Source organism: Hibiscus syriacus, unplaced genomic scaffold (assembly GCF_006381635.1).
Source record: "Hibiscus syriacus cultivar Baekdansim isolate YM2019G1 unplaced genomic scaffold, ASM638163v2 tig00112977_pilon, whole genome shotgun sequence".
In the NCBI taxonomy this organism is placed as follows: domain Eukaryota; kingdom Viridiplantae; phylum Streptophyta; class Magnoliopsida; order Malvales; family Malvaceae; genus Hibiscus; species Hibiscus syriacus.
Genome location: NW_024063429.1, coordinates 13,130 through 38,469, shown reverse-complemented (window position 1 = coordinate 38,469; position 25,340 = coordinate 13,130). Strand labels below are relative to the sequence as shown.

General features: G+C 33.0%; 2 pseudogenes; one reads left to right on the top strand and one right to left on the bottom strand.

Annotated features, from left to right (window-relative positions):
- Window positions 1-7,640: 7,640 nt before the first annotated feature.
- LOC120184910 lies at window positions 7,641-8,869 on the top strand (annotated as a pseudogene).
- A 12,605-nt stretch (window positions 8,870-21,474) lies between these two features.
- On the bottom strand, window positions 21,475-23,492 carry LOC120184907 (annotated as a pseudogene).
- Window positions 23,493-25,340: the final 1,848 nt, after the last annotated feature.

The window sequence follows — 25,340 nt, the reverse complement described above, 5'->3', positions numbered from 1 at the left end:
TTAAGGTGATTACAAAGTAGTATATGTTCTAAATATTCTCAATCATTTGAAAATGAACGGTCAATCATCCTGCTGAAATCGTTGGTGCTCAAATTCATAACCTCTAAAAACAATAAAGATTCTTTTAACCACTAAGGTAAGTTGGTTCATGCTACCAGTAATAATGTTAATTGAATTAAATTCAAATTCAATTGGTTATATTAAGAAAAAGAGCTTAAAATAATAATAATTTGAAAATGAGGTATGAACCAAGCATTTTCGGATATTCGGGATTAAACTAAGCAAGGTAGGTGTTCATTATTATTATTATTATTATTATTATTTGACAAAAATAAATTATTTACTAATATGAAAGGAAGTGATAAATTCAAGAGTTAAACGTTAAATTAAACCTTTTAGTTATAAGGGTTTAGATCAAAACAAAGTTATAATGTTATGTAGGGGTGTTAATGGTCAGTTAATCGTACCGTTTAGTCTAAACGTTTGGTTAATCATTATAGTTGTTATTAAATTTTGTTAATCATAACCTAACCATTAAAAAATAATTAACTGCTAATATAATTAATTAATTATATATTGTCAATAACGGTTCGGTTATAGGGTAACATATGGTTAACCTACAATTTTTTCGAACATAACAAAATTTAAAAATTTCATAAAATTTACAATGATGGAAACATATATATTTGTCAAAATCTTTTTTATTTATAAATACACTTTATTTTATAAATATATATATATATTATGAGATTTAATAATTTTTTTATGGTTTAAAATCTTGTGTATATATTTATATTTGTAATTTAAAATCATGTATTTCTTTTATCTATGTTTGATTTAATGTGATCTTATATAAGATAAACATGATAACTAAAAAATAGGGAATCATTTTGATTTTATTTTTAATTCTATTATCTAAATAATATAATTAATTAATTATAATTTATTAACGGTTAACCGATGGTTAACCATTTATTAAAATTCATTAACCGTAACCGTTAATAAATATTTTTTAACAGTTTGGTTAACCGAACCCGTTTAATCTTAACGGTTCGGTTAATTAACCTATAAAATGTAGCGATTTCATCGATTAATAGTTATGTTTAACGGTAACGGATTAATCTGAACACCCCTAATATTATGTGCCTGAAATTTAAAGTTAAATGTTTTAGAGTTTGAAATTTAGGACTTAAAAATGACATTCAAATAAGTAGGTTTGTGGAATAGTTTTTCTTTATCAATGTCATAATAACCCTTTACTTTGAAGGTGAGGGTTTGCATATTTTATTTTATTTTAACTTAGATTAGCATAATATTAAAAATTGTCCTTAAAATTTGATGGAATAGTTATCTTTACCCTTATACTAAAAGCTCTTGTTGGAGGCTATATGTTTAGCTCGCCCTTCTTATTTTAAATATAATGTCAAGATTTACCTTGAGTACTTGTTTGAATAGTCATTTTGTGACATTTCTTCACCAACAATCGACACTTGCTGCTGATCTAAAATTTTCAAAAGTGGTTAATTAAAAATGTGGAATATGTCACATAATAAAAGTGATGATTTGATCATATGCTACATTATCAAAAAATAATAATGTGATATATCATACCATTAATTAAATATATTTGAAAATATCATATCATTAACAAACAATGATCGTTAGTCAACCAATGATTTCTACCTACTATTTTGAATAAAAATAAAATATTAAGAGTTAAAAAGTGCTTAAAAAATCGAAGTGATTTCTCCCTCTCCCTTTTTTTTTCTTTACGATTTATGTCATTTTCTATATATCTAATCAAGTTTTTCTTTTTGATTTTGTTTAGCCGGCAGTGGTACCGGTTTTGATGTTGGTTTTCGATCAACAGTTGTTAATTTTTTAATAGGAATAATTATGTCTTTGTGATGTGTTTATCTCTGTGTTTTGATACATTTCAATAGTTTGGCCGTTATTTTTATTTATTTTTTATGAGGGTTGAATTTTGACAACGCTACGACTGATCAAGATAGCGCTTATTAGTTATCATATTTGTCGTAACCGGTTTTCGCCCAGGTACAAAATTTTTACTTGGCGGGAAAGTAAAGTGAATAAAAAATGATTTATATTTTGGGAGTCACCATCGGCCTTTTGGGTTAGGTAGGTTGAATACCTAAATATTATCTTTTAAAAGAGTTTTTAAGAAAACATCATTTAAAAGATAAATCTGTATTCGATTAACCAAAAATTCGTTCTTTTTAATAGATAAAAAAAGGATTCGTTGTCAGTTACGTTTGGGGAAGGATTAACACCCCCACAACGCCCAAATTTGGTACTTATTAATTATAAATTGTATCTTTTATTGGAAATTTAAAAATTCAAAAATATATTTAATTCATAATCTTGTTATTTCAAATTTATTAATATAATTTTAAGAAAATATATTAATGTATATATATATTTTTTATTTTTATAAATAAGATATTTATTTACTTAGAAATATCAGAAAAGGAATTCTAGGTGCTTTAAGATAACCCATTTCTTAATATTAAAAAATAAATAAATATTAATAAAACGTTAAAAAAATAATATATATAATTTATAAAAGTAAAATATTTATTTAAAATAATATATATAATTTATAAAAGTAAAATATTTATTTATTAAAAATATCAGAAAATGGACATCCAGTTACTTTAAGACTGTCCTTTTTTAATATTGAAAAATAAATATATATTAAATATAATTATTTTTCTTAAAAGTAATTTATAAAATTAAATTTATAAATAGGATTAAAATAAATAAATAAATATTATTTATTATATATATATATATATATTTATAATAATAAAAATAATATTTAAATATATTGAAAATAAACATATAAAATTAAAATATAACTAAACAGTGACTAAAATAAAAAAAATTAAAACTATATATTTAAAATATAAAAAGCAATAAAGCTTGTAATTAAAAATAAATGAAGATATTAAAATTAATGACTAAATTAGAATATATTAAAATTAAATACCCTAATTCGTAATATTATGAAATATAATAATTAATAGTTTTAATTTAACCTTAATTATTTATTCAGGGATAAAATAAAATTTATAAAATTATGAGGGACTAAATCCTAAATATATATATACGAATAGTGACTAAATTATAAATTAATTAAAATTATAAGACCAAATTGAAATGATTATAATTTGATTTAAGTGACCAATTTGTAAAAGTTACAAACTAAGGGTACTGCGTAGAATGTTTACCCATAAGCGTAAATGATGCCTATACCCCCTACCCAAAACGACACCGTTTGGGAGGGGTATATGAACCCTGAATGGCCGACCCTTCGGGCCATTATTCTCATTTCTTCTCTTCTCATTCTCTCTCTAACTGAGAGAGAATGAGAAATGCTCTGTCTTCTCTCTAAAACGAAGAGAGAGACCACCGGCCGGCAGCCGTGCTCCGGCTCCAACCACCACCGTGAATGATGGCCGAAATTTACAAAATACCCCTAAAGCGTAGATCTAAACGTCCTAAGGCCCGATCTAAGGCTATTTTAACCTAAAACCCCATAATATATCGTAAATATAAGATTTTCACCTTCGGCGTTTCGGTTCTTCGGTGACGTTTGGAGCTCTCCGACAACAAATTAAGTTCCTCTCTTCTCTTTTATTTTTGTTTTTGGTTCATGCTTCATTCTGCTCTGTTGGTTGTTTGCTTGCTCTCGGGTTCCTCTCTCTGTTGTTGTTCTCTTTGCCTTTCTCGGTTGCTCTCGCTGTTCCTGTTTCTGTCCGTCTCCTTCTTTTGTTTTGCAGGTGTGGTGGCTTTTATAGCCACCACCGAGCTCGTATTGGACCGGATAATAGAGCTCTTGGCGGTGAGTCACCAAACTATGGTGGTGACTCACCATAGGGCTTCGACGTGGGGCTGCTTCTAGAGTATTCAGCGAGGCGGCGGCGTGGTGGCATCATCGGAGTGGAGCACCTGGCAGTGGGAGTGTCGGCAATGGTGTGGCAGAGGCGACTGGATGTTTGGGTGATGAAACCCTAACTGGATTTAGGGTTTATTATTAGGTTTGGACCAGTTTGTTTGGGCCAGTCTGGGTTATAATCGGGCCTGTTTGTAAATAATATTTTATTAATAATAATAATAATAACAATAATAATAATATATAATATAAATAATATAATAATCAAATGAAAAAAAACGAGTATCTTCAGCTGCCCCTCTTTGCTTATTCTTGTGTTAACAAGAATAGGGCAAAGACGAAAAGATAATAAGTTTTTTTTTTCATTTGACTTCACTTGATTATGATGGCAATGTTGAACAAATTCTTCTTTGGGATTAGTTCTTCTCATTATGAACTTTTCCACTGGGGATGACAATTTATCTCATTCTGTGATGTAATTTAGCAAAAAGTTGAACAAATTCTTCTCCTTTTTCAGATGAATTCTTCTCATTATGAACTCCTTCTGGAAATGTTGATTCTGATCTATCTCCTTATGTGATAGAATCAAACAAAGGTTGAACAAGTTCTTCTCATTATGAACTTCTTCTTCCTCTTCAGATAAGTTCTTCTCATTACGAACTTTCTCTGGAAAAGTTGATCCATTGAGTAATGAATTCAAACAAAAGGTTAAACAAGTTCTTCTCATTATGAACTTCTTCTTTCTTCTTCAGATGAGTTCTTCTCATTATGAACTTTCTCTAGAAAAGTTGATACTAATCTATCTCTTTCTGTGATAGAGTCATGCAAAAGGTTGAATAAGCTCTTCTCATTATGAACTTCTTATTCCTTCTTCAGATGAGTTCTTCTCATTATGAACTTTATCTGGAAAAGTTGATCCATCAAGTGATGAATTCGAGCAAAAGGTTGAACAAATTCTTCTCATTATGAACTTCTTCTCCCTTCTTCAGATGAGTTCTTCTCATTATGAACTTTACCTGGCAATGCTAATCCATCGAGTGATGAATTAAAGCAAAAGGTTAAACAAGTTCTTCTCGTTATGAACTTATTCTTCATTCTTCAGACGAGTTCTTCTCATTATGAACTCTACCTGGAAATGTTGATCCATCAAGTGATGGATTCGAGCGAAATGTTGAACAAGTTCTTCTCATTATGAACTTCCTCTTCCTTCTTCAGATGAGTTCTTCTTATTATGAACTCTATCTGGCAATGTTGATCTATCAAGCGATGGATTTGAATCTTTGCTAAAATCTTTGAAAATCCTGTCAAAATTCAACATGGATAAAATGAATGAAAATGCACCTATTTTTGCAAATGCCTAAATATGATGTATGAATGTTAAGTTCATTTTTATTTGATTTCAAAGTGGTGAACTCAGTCTTCCTTCACTTTGGTCAAAATGTCTTTTCAAGCTAGCATCTCTGATTTGGAAAAGCAATCTTTGTGTCTTCTTTGTTTCATGAAAGTCTCAAAAGAAATATTTCATTCAGAAAATTCTTGTTGCGATCATAATTATGACCTTGTTGCCCCATCTTATCATGGATAACATCGGCTTTCTTTGCTTGGACTTGTGTAAAAATCCAATAAATCTTTCTTCTTTGAAAAGAGAATCTATCATCTTTGAAGAGTGTAGATGTAGATATGCCTGGCTTAACAGGGATTAATTAGGAAAGTAGAGTCTGTTCTGATTTGACTCTTGAAACACATCATAAGAAAGATTTATCCTAATTTCTTTCATGTCTTCACATCTAATTGGATCTCGAACAGGGCCACTCAAACCATATCATGTCGAGATGATTAACAACAACCTATCGTTCAACCTCATTTGGCTCCACTAGTTTCTTATTGATAAAATTTCCGCTTCCCTTCTGTGGAAAGAAATTTTCATCATATCGCATTTCAAAGCTTGGTGTTGAAGAAGACAGACTTCATCTTAGATCCATAAATGGAAATGCCATATGATTGTAACATTGGTTCAGCACCATAATTACTGGTTCTTAAAACACTTGACAACACATTCATTATTTCTTGTGGCTTCTGCTCAGATGCTTGTAAAACATTTGACAACACATTCATCATCTCATGTGGCTTCTTCTCAGATATTTGGTCAGGGAAGCTCTTTCATAGTTGTTCAGAACTTTTGTATGATGTCACAAGACCACTTGAAAACAAAACTAAATAGGAATACAAGTGAGATGTTGGTGTGTTTCATGACCAAAAAGTTGGTCAAATTCACAAAATATGCTAGTACTGAATTGAATAAGAGATACCAATTGATCTTGATATCATCTCGGGCAAGGGCAAGTGTGATACTGATCACGTTTTCTTCCGTAATGAGTATTGTAGGAGGTAGAAATACCTCAGCTATAGGAGCCATGTATAGAAGGATGTCTATGGAATTCTTGTTGTCGTAGATGAAACTCATATGACAAACCACATAGATGCAAACTCAGTTCATCTTGGCTGGCAATGATAACCCCAGTAATAACGAGAATAAGGGTAACAAACGTATGCTGAGCTTCTTTATTCAATGTTATCAAGTAAACACAAACTTATGTGAAAAACAGCTTTGAAACCCCAATAGTATGGTTGAAACTAACTGCCAGGAATCTCAAAGAAATATTTCCAATCATCACCAACACAGAGAATGCAAAATTCAAAGTCGAGATCTTGAGAAACTGAACCCTAGATCGAATGGTATGCCTGAGGATCATCTTTATCCATGCAACCGTGATGTAGCTTAAAGAACACGCTGTCATGTGACACATGGTTAAGAAGATTGGGTATTTGAAACCATACTTACTGAGTAGATATTTGTTTAACAACATGACCCTAATACAACTGTCTGATGAATGAAGCAATTATGTATAGTCAGCTCGACTGTCACTGTTTCACCATTTTTATTCTTCATATCTTTCTGTCTCATTGGAAATATTTGCTCAAATCAATGAAATTTAACACATGATGATGTGGGCCTTCAGCATGCCCCAACATTTGTTGCTTGTTAATCTGAGCCTTCAAAATGCCCCACATGGATCTGTCTGAAGTAACCTTTAAAATGCCCTAACATTTGTTGATACAGATGTTAAAAGTGTACTCAACATTACTTCTTGCTGAGATGAGCCTTCAAAAATGCCCAAATATCCATACTGACGTGGGCCTTCAAGATGCTTCACATAAAACATTTTTGTTTAAAATGGGATTTCGAGATGCCCCAATATTCTGCTTCTGATTCACTCTCAATGTATGTTTGACTGGAATATCATGATCCCCACGAGGTCCAATTTTGACAATGTACTATTGTAGGTACTTGTAGCTTTATTCGTGCCCCGAATTTGTTTATCTTGAATACTCTCATTTTGGTGTCACTAAACAACAGTGTTGTCAAGTAGCTGGATGAATTCTCTTCATGTTGTCACAAACTTATGAAATGCTCAATCATTCTAACAAAAATATCTGAGATATGTGTCTCTTCTGAATGTGGTGCCCATTTTTAGATCTGAAGGGATCTTAGTCAGACAGAGTGATATAAATCGCTTGGTAATTCATTTCAGGCTAACACAGTGAACCTTGTTTTCAGTGAAGGCTATTTCTGGAATATACTTTTCTGTGGAAGAGAAACCAATTTATGTGAACAATAATCTGATGCACTAACAAGACTACATATACAGTGGTACAGGCTCTTGAAACATCCGCACCCATGCAACATGTTGATTCTGATAACTACTCATCTGATTATTAAGCAATCTTTCATAATGATTTCACATATAGTGATAGTTCTTCTAATACCGAGGAAATCCTGATACTGATGCTGATGAGGAGAATAAACTGTTATACTTGATGAAAATGGGGTACTCAGAGGTTAAGGCTTCAATAGCCATGGAGAGATGTGGTCTGGATTCATCAATTGCAGAGTTGATAGATTATATATATGCTGCTCAAATGACTAAGGCTGCTGACGTACTTCTTTCAGTAGAAGATAGGAAACTATTATGTAATGACCCCAATTACAAGAAAATGTGAAACTCGGGCTATGATTTTTGGAAAAGGAAAAAGCAGAGGAAGCTTAAAAAGAAGCTTCTTAATGTAGAAGATCATGCAGTTCATCTTCTAAATCTAATGATTAGTTTTGGGGTTTTTACCGAACCAGATCAGATAACTCAAAGAACACTTCCACAAGATGTTATTGGGCCTCCTTATTTCTATTATGAGAACGTGGCACTTGCTCCAGTTAGTGTTTGGACTGAAATGTCACGGTACTTATACCATGTAGAGCCAGAATTTGTAGATTCAAAGTATTTTTGTGCTGTTGTACAGAAAAAGAGATATATTCATAATCTGCCATTTGAGAACATATTTCCTTTTATTTCGCTTCCTCCACGCACCATACATGATGCTTTTCCATTGACAACACATTGGTGGCCTTTCCGGGATCCAAGAACAAAGTTGAAATGTTTACAAACATGTACAGGAAGTGCCAAATTGACAGAAAGGATCTGTAAGGTTCTTGAAGCTTATGACGATGAGCCACCTTCAAGTGTCCAGAAGTATATTCTTGATGAGTACCGAAAATAGAATCTGGTATGGGTTGGAAGGAATAAAGTTGCTCCACTTGAACCTGATGAGGTAGAAATGCTTCTAGGTTTCCCTAAAAACTATACACGAGGAGGAGTTGCTAGAGACATGTTCCCCGGTGGTATCAATGTCCTGTCTCTTTTCTCAGGGAGCAGTGATGCAGAGGTTGCCTTCTACTGTCTTGGCATACCTTTGAAAACAGATGCACAAGAACTGAATGGTGATTGGTTTGAGCAATTGATAAGTAGATTTGGCAGTTTCGACCTTGTTGTTAGTGGCATCCAGTGTAACAACCTTACTGGAAGAAATAAATATCACTGGGATGGACTTGAAGATTGACTGCTACAGCGACTGTCTCTTTTACTGCTCCAAAACATATCATAATCTTGTATGAAAGATCCATAAGTGTAGAATTTTTTCCACTGTCTTATTCTATACCATAAGTTCTCAATTTCAAGTTCCTGATAAAGAAAATGATCAGCATGGAAGAAATAACAATGATGTATCAAGACTTGAGCCAACATCACGGTATAACCAGAGTGCAAGTAGTGGACTTGTTCATTCCCAAAATACACCTTAATGGGACTTATAACTCTGTGATGTAATCTTCTAGAGAACAAGGATTGATGGTTGGGGAAAATAAGTTGGCTGGTGATGATTATTGCTTTCAGCATGAAATAAGTGATAATCTTTCTTGATGAATTACTAATAATGTCACAAGAGAGCGTCATGAGTTCAATTCCCCAGACTTTCTGGCTTTTTGGACCACTTACTTTCAAGAAAGTGAAATGCTTCATCATTATGGTCTCATTTTTTCTACAATAGAGGTAGAATAAACAACAACTTGCTTCAAGGACCTTCTTCATTTGAGACTATCTTGTTTAAAAATGTTTTCCCCCTTTCTTTATCGAAGAATGAAAGAATTTTGTAAAATGTTGCCTATCACAGGTTCACAATAGAATCAAATCATAAACAATGAATTTAATGAATATCAAATAAATCAATTACACTTTTAAATCATTTAAAAATCATAGACCTATAGAAAGTGTCAAAATTATTGACTGTTTTAAGGTGTAGGATGATTCTGGTAAAGTAAGGTCTCTCAGGTTAATCCAGCATATATGTCTTTTTGGGCTTCCATTATTTTGAAGAAATGGTTGTTATGCTCATCTTGTCGAGATAATTCTTGTTTCCAGACTCTCAGGAACATCTTTGGGATGTATGGTGCTTCATTAATAGCTTAAGATCATCTCTTATGTCGTTGTTGCACCATTTAATATTCGAGCCGCCTTTTCAGGTTTTCAACTCGAATCCTCCTTTGGTTTCAAGATGTTATTTAAAAATTGACATCTTGAACCCCCCTTTTATCATTTTTTATATCATACATTAAAGATTTTAAAAACCAATTTTTGCAAATAAAAATCAATCTTGAGAGGCGGAATGAATTCTGAAGATAATTTCTTTTAATTAGATGCCTTCAATCTTGCTTTGCTTGACTTGGATCTACTTTGCTGGGGATTTTTCCATCATCTGGATCCATTCGTCTCCAGTATTTCTTGCATTTCTTGTTGAATAGGAATCTTTGAACTTATTGCACTTGATCAACCTTGTAACTTGAGGCTCCCCTGAATCACTCATCTTGGTTCAATTTTTCTTTTTCTTTTTTTCTTTTTTTTCTTTTTTCCTTTTTCCTTTTTTTCTTTTTTTTTCAAGTATAATATTTCTTGACAGAATCTGAGTTTATTTGGTTTCTCAGAACTTTCTCATCCATTTCTACCAAAATCAATGTTTCTCCGAAAAAGGCCTTTTTTACAATATATGACCCTTCCCAATTAGGCATCCGTCTCCCAAGGAAATCTTTATGTATAGGCAAGATCTTTTAAACACTAGATCACCCTCTTGGAACTCTCTCGGATGTACTTTCTTGTTGTGATCTTTCATCATCCGTTTCTGATGCATCTGCCTATTGTAAATAGCTTTCAATATCATCTCATCAATAAGGTTTAATTTATCAAATCGAGCTTGGATCCCTTCAGCCTCCTCTAATTTTACCTCCTTCAAGATACAAAGTGGTTGTATCTCAACTTAAATCGGTAAGACTGAATAATAAGGTGTTGCCCCAGTGATGTTCGAATAGTATTTCGATATGCATATAAAGCAAAAGGTAGCTTCTCGTGCCAATCCTTTTAAGTTTTAGTGGTCTTTGTAATGATCCTCTTAATGTTCTTATTTGCTCCTTCAACTGTCTCATTCATCTTTGGGCGATATATCACTGAGTTCGCATGCTTAAATTATGCGAAAAGTTCAGTCGTCTCACACATAGAAGTCTTTGTAAAAAGAGGTATCTTCAGGGGGATGAATATTCAAGATTAACTTTTATTTATATGAAAACGATGTAATTAATGCATGATATATTTATTTAAATCAGTCCTTTTTTATTCTTCTTTGAGTATGCCCCAATCACTCGAAATTATCTTCGATAAGTTGATCCACGATGTCTCATCTCGTCTCTTCTTGCAGGAAGATTCACGGATAATTTGAAAGTTTGGTTCTTTTGAGGTCATTTGGTTTATGATGGTTTTGTATTTGGAAGGACAAAAGTGTGACTTATGAAGTCATGTATATGGTGGAAGGTAGTATCATAAACCAGTAAACATCTGGAGTTGGTGTCTCAAAAACAGGTAGAGACATTTCTTCAGAATCTCAGATAAATGTAGTGTCAGGATTTGGTTTTGGTGAGGGTCAAGTAATTGGCGTTGGATGGAATATGGAAGATATAATTTGACCACTTGCCAAAGATCTATAACTCTTGAAAAATTAAAAGAATATTTAATCTATCTGATACTCAAGAATTTCAAGATTAAAATTCGATTTCTTACTCATAACCATAAAAGCAACACAAATTAATTTATTGCACAAAAGTAGAGAAATGAACAAAAAACAAGTTCAAACAAGATGCTGAAAATAGAAAGTACTATAGTGGTAGATAATACTTCCACTTGCTTATCTATCATGCCTCATTACTCCTATAATGTTAGGTGTGTAATCAGACCACGGTTCTCGTCCTCATTTGCCCCCTATTTCTTGATCATTTGTGTCAACTTCTTTGAATAAACTTTCAGATGCACAAATCTCTCATTCCTCCTTATCAGTCTCTATCATCTTCTTCTTCTTCTCTTAGTGGAAATTGGGCTCAATTTTATATTCAGAACAACTTTCTTTGGTGATGACATTTTTGTTTTGATTCTGAATGCATCTTGCAGCTGTGATTGGAGTAGTATTCACCAGACTCCTTAATTTGCCCTCTGTCTCACTTGTCCTCAAAAAATCTGATACAGGTGTTTGAGGTTTCTTCAAGGTTACATCTTTCCCATTCATTTTTAAACCTATGGGCCAGTCTCGAATTACCTCTCCTTTTATTTCTTTCTCATTTTTTAGGTTTCTTCAGGGTTACATCTTTCCCATTCATTTTTAAACATATGGACCAATATCAAATTACCTCTCCTTTTATTTCTTTCTTATTTTTTAGCATCAGAGAAGTATTAAAAATTGAACGTTTTATCATTGGCTCAAGTACTTTGTTTTCCTCGTTCTCTGCAGCATGTACCTCACTTGTTTTGATACTACTAATTCTATTTTGGGGTTTGATTCCTAATTGTTTGATCAAAACAGACTGATCATTAATATTCATTTCTATAATTTTATGAACCAAAAGGTCTTGAACTCGTTGTTTGAAGTTACCGCAATTCTCAATGGAGTGACCTCGAATTCCAGCATGATAGTCACAGAAGACTTTCTCATTATACCATCTCTGGTAAGGAGGCAACAAAGGCTTAGCCTGACATGGGCCAATAAAATGGGCTTTGAGTAACTTAGGATATAACTTGTTGCATGAAACTGAAGGAAACTTGGGTAGAATTTCTCTTGACATCACTGTCTCATTACAACTGTTTACTCTCATTTCTTGAAGATCTTGTGACTGATGATCTAGATGTTTGCTTTGTTTAGCTTTCTTCAATGGCACTGGAACTTCTTCCATGCTTCTCTTCAACTTGATATTTGTCGCATTTTCTGGGGTTATACCCGATTTTTGGAGATTTATTGGATTTCCACATTCTCTGACAAGTTCTTGGTCATTTGTTTTCATTGCATCAGCTACACCACCAACATCCAAATCTTTTATAACAAGATCTTCTAAAGGTTTTTCTCCATGGATCAAAATATTCATCAGGTCTATCAGTTTTGTCATTTGCCCTTTTGAATCATCTTGGAATTTTTTTGATTGATCAATTATCTCTTTTTGAGTCTGGATAAGTTGCTCTTGCAGTTTCTCGATTCTACCAACCCTTGCTAAAATCTCATTCATAGTTATTATCCTTCTTTAGGAAGACCAAGTTAACTCCACTTTGATTTCAAAAATTCTATCATGGAATTCTCCACGAATTATTCCCATATTTTCATGATTAAATGTGTCTAAAATAATTTGAAATAAAATGTAATTATGCCAAGATGCAAATGCAAAAATGAAAATGTAAATACAAACATAAAAATGAAAAAATGCAAATGTAAATATGTGAATGTAACAATAAAAAAGGAAATTGTGCAATACAAAAGCAAACATAAAAGTATAAATGCAAAATGAAAAATGCAAAGATGCAAAATGCAAATGCATGTATGAAAAGATGTTACTCAAGAGTGACTATCTTATAACAGATTTAACTGAACACAAGTTTCCGTGCATCAAACAAAACTTTTACATGTAGGGGATAACTTTCCCATTTTCTTCTCTAAGTTAGCTTTCATTCATTCTCAAAAGTTAAGTTACCAGTCTACTTTAATTCTTTGTAAAGTCAGCTAAGTTTATCAACTTATCGACCATATTGTTTATCGGGACTGCGGCTTCTTCCATTCCATTCTCTTTTTCTTCATTTTCTGTGTCAATTCTCGAAGTTGCTCATTTTCCCTTGTAAGAGAACATTTCTGTCCAAGAAGTTCTTGGACAAGATCTTCATATATGTTACAGTTCTTTTCAGTTTGGTGACCCCTACTATCCACTCTCCTGGGGTGTTTCCTATGCCAGCATTTCGAAAGGCTTGACTGATCTTCTGAAAATCTTCATGCATGTTTTCCATTTATGTGTTCAATTTCTTGTTTTGATCCTTCAAATAACATGCTTGAGCTTCATAAAACCCTCCTTTATTCTGAATGCTCTGACTGATGCTCTTATCATAGACTGCTTTTGGTATTAATTTAGCAGGACCTTCAGTTACCAAACTAAGTCAATCATTTATCATAAATTGTAAGGCTCCATGATCTAAAAGACTTTGGATTCGACGTTTGAAGGCAAGACAATTCTCGATGGTATGTCCTTGAGCTCTAGCATGATATTCACAAAACGTTGATGTCATACCAATTTGGATAAGGAGGTTGGAACGGTTTTATGTAGTATGGATTGAACCTAAATTTTAGACGTCAGGAGCAGACTAAACTTCGACAATTTCAGATTACATGACTTCTTCTCATCTCTGTGAGCTTTTACAGTTGTCACCATTTCTTTGGTATCTCCAGACAGTTTGTAAATACGAATAATGATTGTCTGTAATTTCTCAAATTGGTTAGGATCAAAAGTCCCTTGCATATCTGAGATTGCAGGGTTATGTCCATTGACCTCTCTCTCTCTGTGTGCATAAATTTCTTTTCCTTTGGCCAAAACAGATATTCTATCCATCATCTTGGACATCTACTCTCTTATTTCCTGTATCTCCTTTTGCTCCTCAACAGGCATACCATCTTTGGGTGCATAGCTCTCCTCTATCCTCGGAGTTTCCTCAGGATGTCATTCCATGGTTGCGTCATATTTTGTTTGATCATAAAACTTTTTGTCCATTTATGAAGTCTTTCCAATTTGATGAACAGTCTTTCAAATCAACACCTTTTGGTTATGTCATGATCATGCGCAATGCAATGGAAAAATAATAAAAAATAGAATAGTTAGTACCAACTAATGGAAAGAAAAATTCTATCTATCAAGGTATAAATCTTAACCTCATGCTTTCTAGTTCCATGCTTTGTTTGGAAAAATTAACCTAACTGCATGGTTTCTAGTTCGCATGCATTTATTCAGAAAAAGGAAAAAAATCAAATAAATTAAAAAGACAAAAAGTTAGAACTTATTTCTCCTTTGTGTACACCTACGGACAGAGGTTCAGTACTGTCTTAAATCGGGTGAATTTCTAGGCTTTCTTATATGTAGGGTTTCAGTTCTAAGAGTAAAGGTACTCGAACTGTCCTTGTTGGTACCCCCTTAGGCTGCCAAACCCTCAATCCTAGTCCACTACAGACTTAAGCAGATCGAGTTCAATTCGAGGGGACACATTTCCCTATGCCTGACACGGAGAATAAATTCTCACGAAGACATAGAGCATATGAACCCCGAAAGCTACTTGCTAGGTCTGACACATAGAATATATTCTCATGAAGACGTCGCTTTCACTCCCACTTAAAAGGGACAATCTTAATTATAAAGCTTATGTTATGCAATGCATGTGTTGTGTGTGAGGAGAAATATTCAAACCTTTGACAAACAAATAAAATAATGAAATTTAATACCTGAAAATGATATACATATAAATATTGTGAAAATAATAAGTATAGATAAAAAATTTGAAAAGAAAGAATTATAAATTAAATATGTGAATTTTTAACTTCTAATTAATAGAGACAATTTATAATTGATTTTAAAAGCTTGACCAGGTCCCCAGCGGAGTCACCAAACTGTCGTAACCGATTTTCGCCAGGTACGAAAATTTTTACTTGGCGGGAAAGTAAAGTGAATAAAAAATGATTTTTATTAAAAAAATATTTTGGGAGTCGCCATCAGCCTTTTGGGTTAAGTAAGTCGAATACCTAAAAATTATCTTTTAAAAGAGTTTTTAAGAAAACATCATTTAAAAGATAAACCAGTTTGCGATTAACCAAAAATTCGTTCTTTTTAATAGATAAAAAAGGGATTCGTGGTCGGTTACGTTTGAGGAAGGATTAGCATCCCCACAACTCCCAAAATTGGTACTTATTAATTATAAATTGTCTCTTTTATTAGAAATTTAAAAATTCAAAAATATATTTAATTCATAATCTTGTGATTTCAAATTTATTAATATAATTTTAAGAAAATATATTAATGTCTATATATATTTTTATTTTTATAAATAAGATATTTATTTACTTAGAAATATCAGAAAATGACTTCTAGGTGCTTTAAGACATCTCATTTCTTAATATTAAAAAATAAATAAATATTAATAAAACGTTAAAAAATAATATATATAATTTATAAAAGTAAATATTTATTTAAAAATAATATATATAATTTATAAAAGTAAAATATTTATTTATTAAAAATATCAGAAAATGGACATCTAATTGCTTTAAGATTGCCCTTTCTTAATATTGAAAAATAAATATATATTTAAATATAATTATTTTTCTTAAAAGTAATTTATAAAATTAAATTTATAAATAGGATCAAAATAAATAAATAAATAAATAAATAAATAAATATTATTTATTATATATATATTTATAATAATAAAAATAATAATTAAATATATTGAAAATAAACATATAAAATTAAAATATAACTAAACAGTTACTAAAATAAATAAAATTAAAACTATATATTTAAAATATAAAAAGCAATAAAGCTTGTAATTAAAAATAAATGAAGATATTAAAATTAATGACTAAATTAGAATATATTAAAATTAAATACCCTAATTCGTAATATTATGAAATATAATAATTAATAGTGTAATTTAACCTTAATTATTTATTCAGGGCTAGAATAAAATTTATAAAATTATGAGGGACTAAATGCGATATTTATCCTAAAGATATATATACAAATAGTGACTAGATTATAAATTAATTAAAATTATAAGACCGAATTGAAATGATTATAATTTGATTTAAGTGACCAATTCGTAAAAGTTACAAACTAAGGGTACTGCGTAGAAGGTTTACCCATAAGCGTAAATAACGCCTATACCCCTTACCCAAAACGATACCATTTTGGACGGGTATATGAACCCCGAATGGCCAACCCTTCAGGCCATTATTCTCATTTCCTCTCTTCTCATTCTCTCTCTAACTAAGAGGGAATGAGAAATACTCTGCCTTCTCTCTAAAACGAAGAGAGAGACCACCGGCCGGCAGCCATGCTCCGGCTCCAACCACCACCGTGAACGGTGGTGGAATTTACAAAATACCCCCAAAGCGAATTTACAAAATACCCCCAAAGCGTAGATCTAAACGTCCTAAGGCCCGATCTAAGGCTATTTTAACCTAAAACCCCATAATATATTGTAAATCTATGATTTTCACCTTTGGTGTTTCGGTTCTCCGGCGACGTTTGGAGCTCTCTGACGACAGAGTAAGTTCCTCTCCTCTCTTCTCTTTTATTTTTGTTTTTGGTTGTTGCTTCGTTCTGCTCTGTTGGTTGTTTGCTTGCTCTCGGGTTCCTCTCTTTGTTGTTGTTCTCTCTGTCTTTCTCGGTTTCTCTCGCTGTTGCTATTTCTGTCCATCTCCTTCTTTTGTTTTGCAGGTGTGGTGGCTTTTATAGCCACCACCGAGCTCGCATTGGACCGGATAATAGAGCTCTTGGCGGTGAGTCACCAAGCTATGGTGGTGACTCACCATAGGGCTTCGACGTAGGGCTGCTTCTGGAGTATTCAGCGAGGCGGCGGCGTGGTGGCATCATCGGAGTGGAGCACCTGGAAGTGGGAGTCGGCAATGGCGTGGCAGAGTCGGCTGGATGTTTGGGTGATGAAACCCTAACTGGGTTTAGGGTTTATTATTAGGTTTGAGCCAGTCTGTTTGGACCAGTCTGGGTTGTAATCGGGCCTGTTTGTAAATAATATTTTAATAATAATAATAATAATATATAATATAAATATATAATATAAATAATATAATAATCAAATGAAGAAAAATGAGTATCTTCAATATTGATCTTCCTTGCTTTGGACCCTCGTATTGATTTGGTTATGTTTTTTAACATTTTCCTTCTTTGGTCCTTGTGTGATCTAGGTGGTTAGTTTTTTGTATCAATGGTTATAGGAAAATGTTCTAATTATAATTTAGTTTACGTTTATGGTTATACTTATAAGTCTTCATTATAATTCTAGATATTTTCTATTTTTAATAAAACTAGTGACTTTCTATAAAAAAAATCGAAGTGATTATTTCATAAAACTTTAAGAATAAAATATGATATTATACCTTTATTCAATTTAATTTAGACATTATTAAATATCACTATTATTTCCTTTATCGAATTGAATATTTTTTCCATCCTATTAAAAAAGAAAAAGGGTTTGAAAAGCATGACCTTTTAATATTGAGAACAATCAATGAAATTTTAGGGTTTCTTTTTCATTAATGAAATTTTAGGGTTTCGAATACATGCAAAAAGAACATGGAAACTCTCGAAACATATATAAGCCCTAAACCCTAAAAAGGAAATCAAATATTTTATGGTAAAATCAAACATAAAAAGAAAAGGAAATAAGCATTGATTGAATCTGACAAAGTAGATTCAGCCATCACTTTTCCTACCCTATAAAACCCTACACAGAAAACACGTAGAAGACACACAGGCACAACAACAATCATGCCTCGATCATCGTCAAGCTGTGGCAGCAATTACATTCAGCCAAATTTCCAGAAAATAGTTTCGGAGAGTGAAGTCGGTCGAGGACAACTACATCTGAATCAGAGCGACGTCGATGCGTTCATCAAGCCCTACATGTCGCCCGGACACTTCGCGAGTCTCGCCACCGTCGGAGATTATACTCGAATCGTGGCTTTTGACGTGAAAACCGAGCGTGCATTCGCCGTGAAACTGGAGAGAGCCAGGAATGGCTACTTGCTCATGGGGAATGGAGTCAATAATATGATCAGGAATAACATATTCGTTGCTGGTTATGAGGTTGCTTTTTGTTGGCAGAATGGAGCTTTGATTGTTTATCGTATAATTAGCTTTTTTTCTCTTATTTAGTTATGATGTGAGAATAAATGGATTATATTATATTATTCAATAAGAAAAACATGAATAAAATATTTATAGTTATAGTTATTCATTGGGCCAAAATAATCATTGCAACTTATAATTGATTATTTTTGCAATAATTTTATAACTTTTGAAAATCATGGGACCAAAATGAAATTTTGAACATAATTCAACCTAGTTTACTCTTTATTTTTATCCCCACGCTCTTAGAAAGTGCAAGGACAGGAAACTTCATCCTTGATCTTTGCACCATGTATGGGGTAAAATTAGCACATTAAATGAGACGAGACAAATCGTGAGCTACTCGATGTCTATTTGGTTAAAGCTTAATAAATATTCAATTCGAATGAACTCGACTCGAGTTTTAATTCGAGTTCTTAACGAGTTGAAATGAGCTACTTGATACTCAACTCGAAAAAGCTCATAACAACTCGAAAATATAATATATTATAATTTTATTTTTTAAAAATAAATTATTAATAATATTAACATTTATGTGTTGTTTTTTTTAAAATGCAGTTTAAGGTTTTCATGTATTTAAGATTTAGGTTTGAGTTTGAGCTTGAGCTTCAATCGAGTTAAGCTTAAGAAGAAGAAGAAATTTATTTCGAACTTTTGCGAGCTTCAATTCATAATTTCGTGTTCGAGCCAAACTTAAAAATTTTAGGCTCGTGAGTTTTCGAGTCGAGTCTAGCTTCAATTTAGAGTTTTTGAGTCGAGTCGAGTCGAGCTTCAATTTAGAGTTTTTGAGTCGAGTCGAGCTCAACAATAATTGAACTCGACTAGACTCGTTTACAACCTAGGTAAAACTTTAATGTTACATGACTTTCCATGAATATGCATGTCTCCCTTTGGAGAATGTTTAGGTTTAGGGTTCTTGAAATTAACAAATATATTTCATTATTATCATTAATAATAACATACTAACAGCAAAGAAGAAACCTATCTACTTCGTTAGCCATTTGCCTAAAACCCTAAATAAACCGACACGTAGCTTTTAAATTTGGGATAGACCACGGGATCAAGTAGGACAATCATCCATCGAAAATTTTGAATTATCATATAATTTATATATTTTATATTAAATAATCAGTTTTTACCTCTCTTAAAATTTTAGAAGTTTGTCACCACTAATGTAAAATCTCACATACGGTCCTATTTCAAACTGTTTCGTGAATTAAAATAAAAGGGACTAAATTTGAAGATGTAGTGTATAGGGATTGAAAGCATAATTATCCCATTCTCTTATGGGTCACTCAACTTGCTAACATACGGGCACTTGCTTACAGGAGTCGGATCGAATCAACTTTGTTTGCATAATGGCTAGATTTTGGCCTATGCACGTGCGGACTCCGAGTCTGAACTGGATGAACTCGACCTGGAAATCAAGAGTCCAACTTGGAGATTGAATTTGATCACTCAGAAAAGTATAAAGAACAATTTGTATAGGGAAAGAGGAGCTAATTCAGCATTAGGAGAGAGTGATGAGCAAGAGAGCCCATATTAGGTGTGGGGTAATGAGCCCCTGAAAATTTGGACAGTGTCGTAATGGAGTCCGCCCACAATGTGGAAACACATAGTTGGCGAAAGCATGGGCTAAAAGGGAGCGGCTGTCATTGGACGTCTCATGAGTCATGCCACACCCTATTTTCGACACACGTAGGGACGATTCCATTAGGTAATGTTCAGCAGCAGAGTTTGTGTGTCAGTGTTTTTGTTGTTGTTAAAGAATCGACTATCAAATAATAATAGAATAATAAGGAAATAGAAGATTTATGGTATCATAGTATGAAAGTCATAAAAGTATTTTTGTTCGGATTGATGTAATATCCCACAAAATTAATATAAAATTTCAAACTTCGTACACTTGAAATAAGAAAGTGCCCACTTCAGAAAGATAATACTAAAACGAGCTATTGTCTACATCATTTGGGAGAGTGACTATGAAATACTAACTTGTTTGCAGTACAACAATGAAAGAGAGTATCTTACATGAGTCATCAACGACTTTGATTGGCGGAGATTGAGATGCAACTCGTTCATCCAGTGCATATTATCTTGCAGATTACTATCATTTATCTCATTCATATATATATATATATACTCGGCATGTATTAGTATCTGATCACATCGTTCCGCTAACTAGAAGAATATATAAATACTTCCTTCCTTCCTAATCTCGGATTATGTATGCAATAAGCTTATTTCGAATTTACAAAATTAAGAAGCTAGATTTGATTAAAAAATGAGTAAAGTATACAAATGGTTCATTGACAATAGGTTACTGTTTTATTAAGTCATTCGATTAATATAAGTTACAAAATAATCATCTAGCTCTAACTATAAAATATTATTTTGTTAAGTTCTTTGACTATAAAAAGTTACAAAATGATCGTCGAATGACTGTAAATTATATCTCAAACTTGCTTTTTTTTTTGTTAAAACATTAACTATTACTTAAGTTTGACGTCAATATGATGATTAAAATATAATAATCTTCTAGGAGTAAATTTTATCATAACATGTTAACATTTCATAATACATTTTTTTTACAGAAAAGAAAAAGTTTAAAACATAATAAATAGTAAAGTAATAATTTTGTAACTCTTAATAATTGAAGGATTTAACAATGACCATTCAAAAATTTATAATAGTTGAAGGACTTGTTGATGCAGTACCAAGGGATCATGTGCAAACTTTACCCCAAAAAATTCTACTTGAATAATTTTTAAAATCAAAGTCAAATTTTAAAAAGGGGTATTCATGGTTCCTTGACCATAACATGTATTCATTCCAACATGCCAGATGAGATTCCTAATCAGAGCAAATGGTAAAACTCAAGTATTCTTAGCAAGAATTTTATATTCAAAACATATAGAACTATCGCATGAGGATTTTACTAAAGGCAAAATCCACAACACCAACAATAAACAGAAAAGTCGGCAACAACGATCAAAGATCCACAAAAATTCCTAAAACTAGTAATCTCCCCTCATCAACCAGCAGACAATACCCACACTTATTTCGGCTGAGCTCTGAAAATTTTAGGATAACACAAAAAACCAAATGGGGTGAAAATGAACAAACAGCAGAATATGTTGAAAGCTCGGAGGCACTGAAATCCCCCTCTATTCAAATGCATCATCATCGTCGTCTGGAAGAGGCTGACTTGCTGCTGCTGCAAGCTCGGCTTCATGCCTACAATCGACACAAAACATGTTAATAACGGCTCATAGTCCAGGTAATACAAATAACAAAAGAACACCAAAGATTATCCTATTGTTGCTGGGCAGCCAAGTCGATGTGAACTTCAGGAGGAGCAAGAGCAGGAGACTCCACAAAGTGAAGATTAGGATCACCGAAATCATCAAAACATCATATTAAGCAGCATTGGCATTGGCATCGAACATTAAGCATGCAAAAAAGCGATGCTCCATTACCCGGCAAGCTTCCTGGCAAGATACAAGAAAGGCTTCTCGAAATTGTAGTTGCTCTTAGCAGAAATTTCATAGTACTGCAGGTTCTTCCTGTGGAAGGTGACCTGCTTCGCCTTGACCTGCCTGTTCTTTACATCAACCTTGTTTCCACAGAGAACAATTGGAATATTCTCACACACCCTGGCATTCGCAAAAACAACATGGTCACATAAAGCTGTTAACACAAAAACCATAAACAGGGAAAGAATCTCAACACACCTGCAAAGATCACGATGCCATGTAGGAACATTCTTGTATGTCAACCGGGCAGTAACATCAAACATAATAATGGCACATTGCCCATGGATGCTGGAACACACATTAAGAAACATGAGAAAATCACTCAGCAACTCAACAATGCAGTGATTGTTGTGGTCTAAGGCAATGGTACAAAATTAAACGTGCAACTCAAAACTCTAGCTAAAAAGAAACACATCATCAAGTTAACATCACAATAATGAAAGGACATTCATCAGCATCACTTATTGATGACAATGACGATAGATAATTCAACAAAATAATAGAATCCGGTGCAAGCAGTAACATCACTTACTAGTAACCATCTCTAAGGCCACCAAACTTCTCTTGTCCAGCAGTAAGTATCCCAGCAGTAAAAACGGATTATCCCACAGTTAGTGAAGAAGTCCAATGGGTGAACCTCCACCCCGATAGTTGCTGTGCATTCAAAATGACAATAACACTTGAGTAAAAATGATAATAAGCACTGAATTTGTTCAAAATTCAAACAAGGCCAACATAAAAAAACAGAAGCTCGTTAAAACACTTACGCTCGTATTTCTTCTCAAACTCTCCAGTCAGATGCCTCTTGACAAAGGTGGTCTTTCCTGCACAATCACAAAATTAGATGCCTTTTGACAAAGCTTTTAACACTAAATCAAAAGCTTTAGATAAAAAATACATATTCAACGGTAAACAAATTTATTTTAGTTAAAATATATCTGTCAAAAGCCTTGGAAATGTAAAAAAAAAGTATAATCAATCAATTTATTAACATGAAAAATGTTTCCATTCAAAATCTGTAGCAACTAACATCAGCAGATCGAACATACAACCGGTTAATCGCATATGAAACAACCTAGCAAGTCGAATCTACGAGAAAAGGATACTGAAAATACCAGTTCCTCCATCGCCGACGATGACGAGCTTGAAGCTTGGATAATCAACAGTTTCCTGGTTAGGCAAAGCCTACACCACGAATCAATAACGAAAGAAATCAAGATCTATCTCGAAACTAAAACACTATATTACAGTTAAGATATCGAAACAACAAAAGGTGTATAAATGAACATTAGAGAGAGAGAGAGAGAGAGTTTCACCATCGAGTGCTGAGCAGCTAAGAGAAGAGAGAGGAATCTGCAAATCCTGCGTTCGTTTGGCGAAAGCGGAGGGATCGGACTGCGAGTGAATTAGGAGACGGCGATGGCTAAGGGTTTTATAAGAGCGAGGGCTTTTGGAAGTCTTTAAGCTCTTTAACCATAGGCTCCGGCTTTAAATTGACGCAACTCTCTGTGCCGTTGGATATGATTAATCTCCACCATTTTCTCCATCCTCTAAATCTTCGTCGCCGTCGATCTTTCATCCCTTGGGGTCCACTTCTATTATGGCGCGCTGCTGTCTCTTTTTAAAAAAAATTGAGGGAGTAGATGGTAATTTAGCTAATGTTATTTTGGGCATTAAGAAAAAAAATAATATAATTATCGTTTTATATTTTCTTTCATATAGATCCCTTGTTAAAAAAATTAATGTGACATTTTTATCGATACTTTCCGTTATTGATCAATAGTTTCATTAATTTCTGTTAATGTGGATTTTTTTTCAAGTGAATATTATTTGTGACTGTTGTTAAAGATAAAAATAATTAATTTTTTGAGATGATTTTTGTAGAAAATTAGGATTGATTTAAATCATTTTAATGAAAAACTATTTATACTAATATTGATCAATGCCATAAATATTATTCAAAAAGTTACATTAAGTTCTTTTTTTAAAGTTAAAAAGTCATATTAAAAGAAAATGTAGTATAATGATAATGATTTAAAATACATAGGCTTTGCATACCTATTTACCAATAAGATTGTCACTATGAAGCTCATGTTTAATAATAAGGTTATTTATACAAACATGTCATTTTATATTGATATTATTATTATAATATATAAAAAGGTGTAAAATCAATCTTTTTGAATATTTATATTCATAATTTATAAATGAAGAGCAATCAAGATAATATAAGCATTATATCAAAATATTTTAATATATATTCAAAAGAATAAAATGAAGAGGCTTAAGCCTTTCAAATACTTCAATTTTTGGGCTCTGCATCCTGATTTCAAGGAGGTTGCGGGAAAGTCCTGGGCAGAGTCTGTGCAAGGGGACCCTATGCAAGCTTTGTTCTGTAAAATGAAGAGGCTAAAACCTGAGTTGAGAGCTTTTAATAAAAGGTGCTTTTCTAATATTTCTGGAAAAGTTGTTGAGAAGAGGGAACAGTTAGAGAAACATCAGATAGTTACTTTAACTGGAGGGAATTTGGATGTTGTGACAGAAGAGAAAAAATTATATCTTGAGCTCATTGAATTAGAAAAGGCTGAAAGGTTGTTTTATCAGCAGAAGGCTAAAGTGAACTGGCTGCTTGATGGTGATCAGTGTACCAAATTCTTCCACTCCCAAGTTGTTGTTAAAAGGAAGACGAATACAATAAGAGTGCTGATGGATGAGAGAGGTAATAAGTTGGATACTTTTGATTCAATGGCTGAAGAACTTGTGGATTATTTTACCAGGCAGATTGGAACTATAGATGGATGTGCAAGGGTGTTCTGACAATTTCCTGAGAGACTTGCTGGGATATACCCTGCCTGCAGGTGCTAATGCTGACTTGATTAAAGCTGTAACAAATGATGAAATCAAAGTGGCCATTTGGAATCAAGGCAAGGATAAGGCTCCTGGTCCTGATGGATACACTGCTGGTTTCTTCCATTCTGCCTGGGACATTGTTGGAGTAGACTTCATTGCTGCTGTGAGGTTCTTTTTTGAATCTTTTAACATGTTGCCTGCTTCTAACTCCACTGTCATTGCTTTGGTCCCTAAGCAACCCAACTCTTGCAAAGCCATGGACTTCAGGCCCATATCTTGTTGTTCAGTGTTTTACAAGACAGTAACCAAGATCCTAGTGAGCAGACTAGTTAAATATCTCCCTAATTTGATAGCCCCTAACCAATCAGCTTTTGTGAAGGGGAGGAAAATTGAA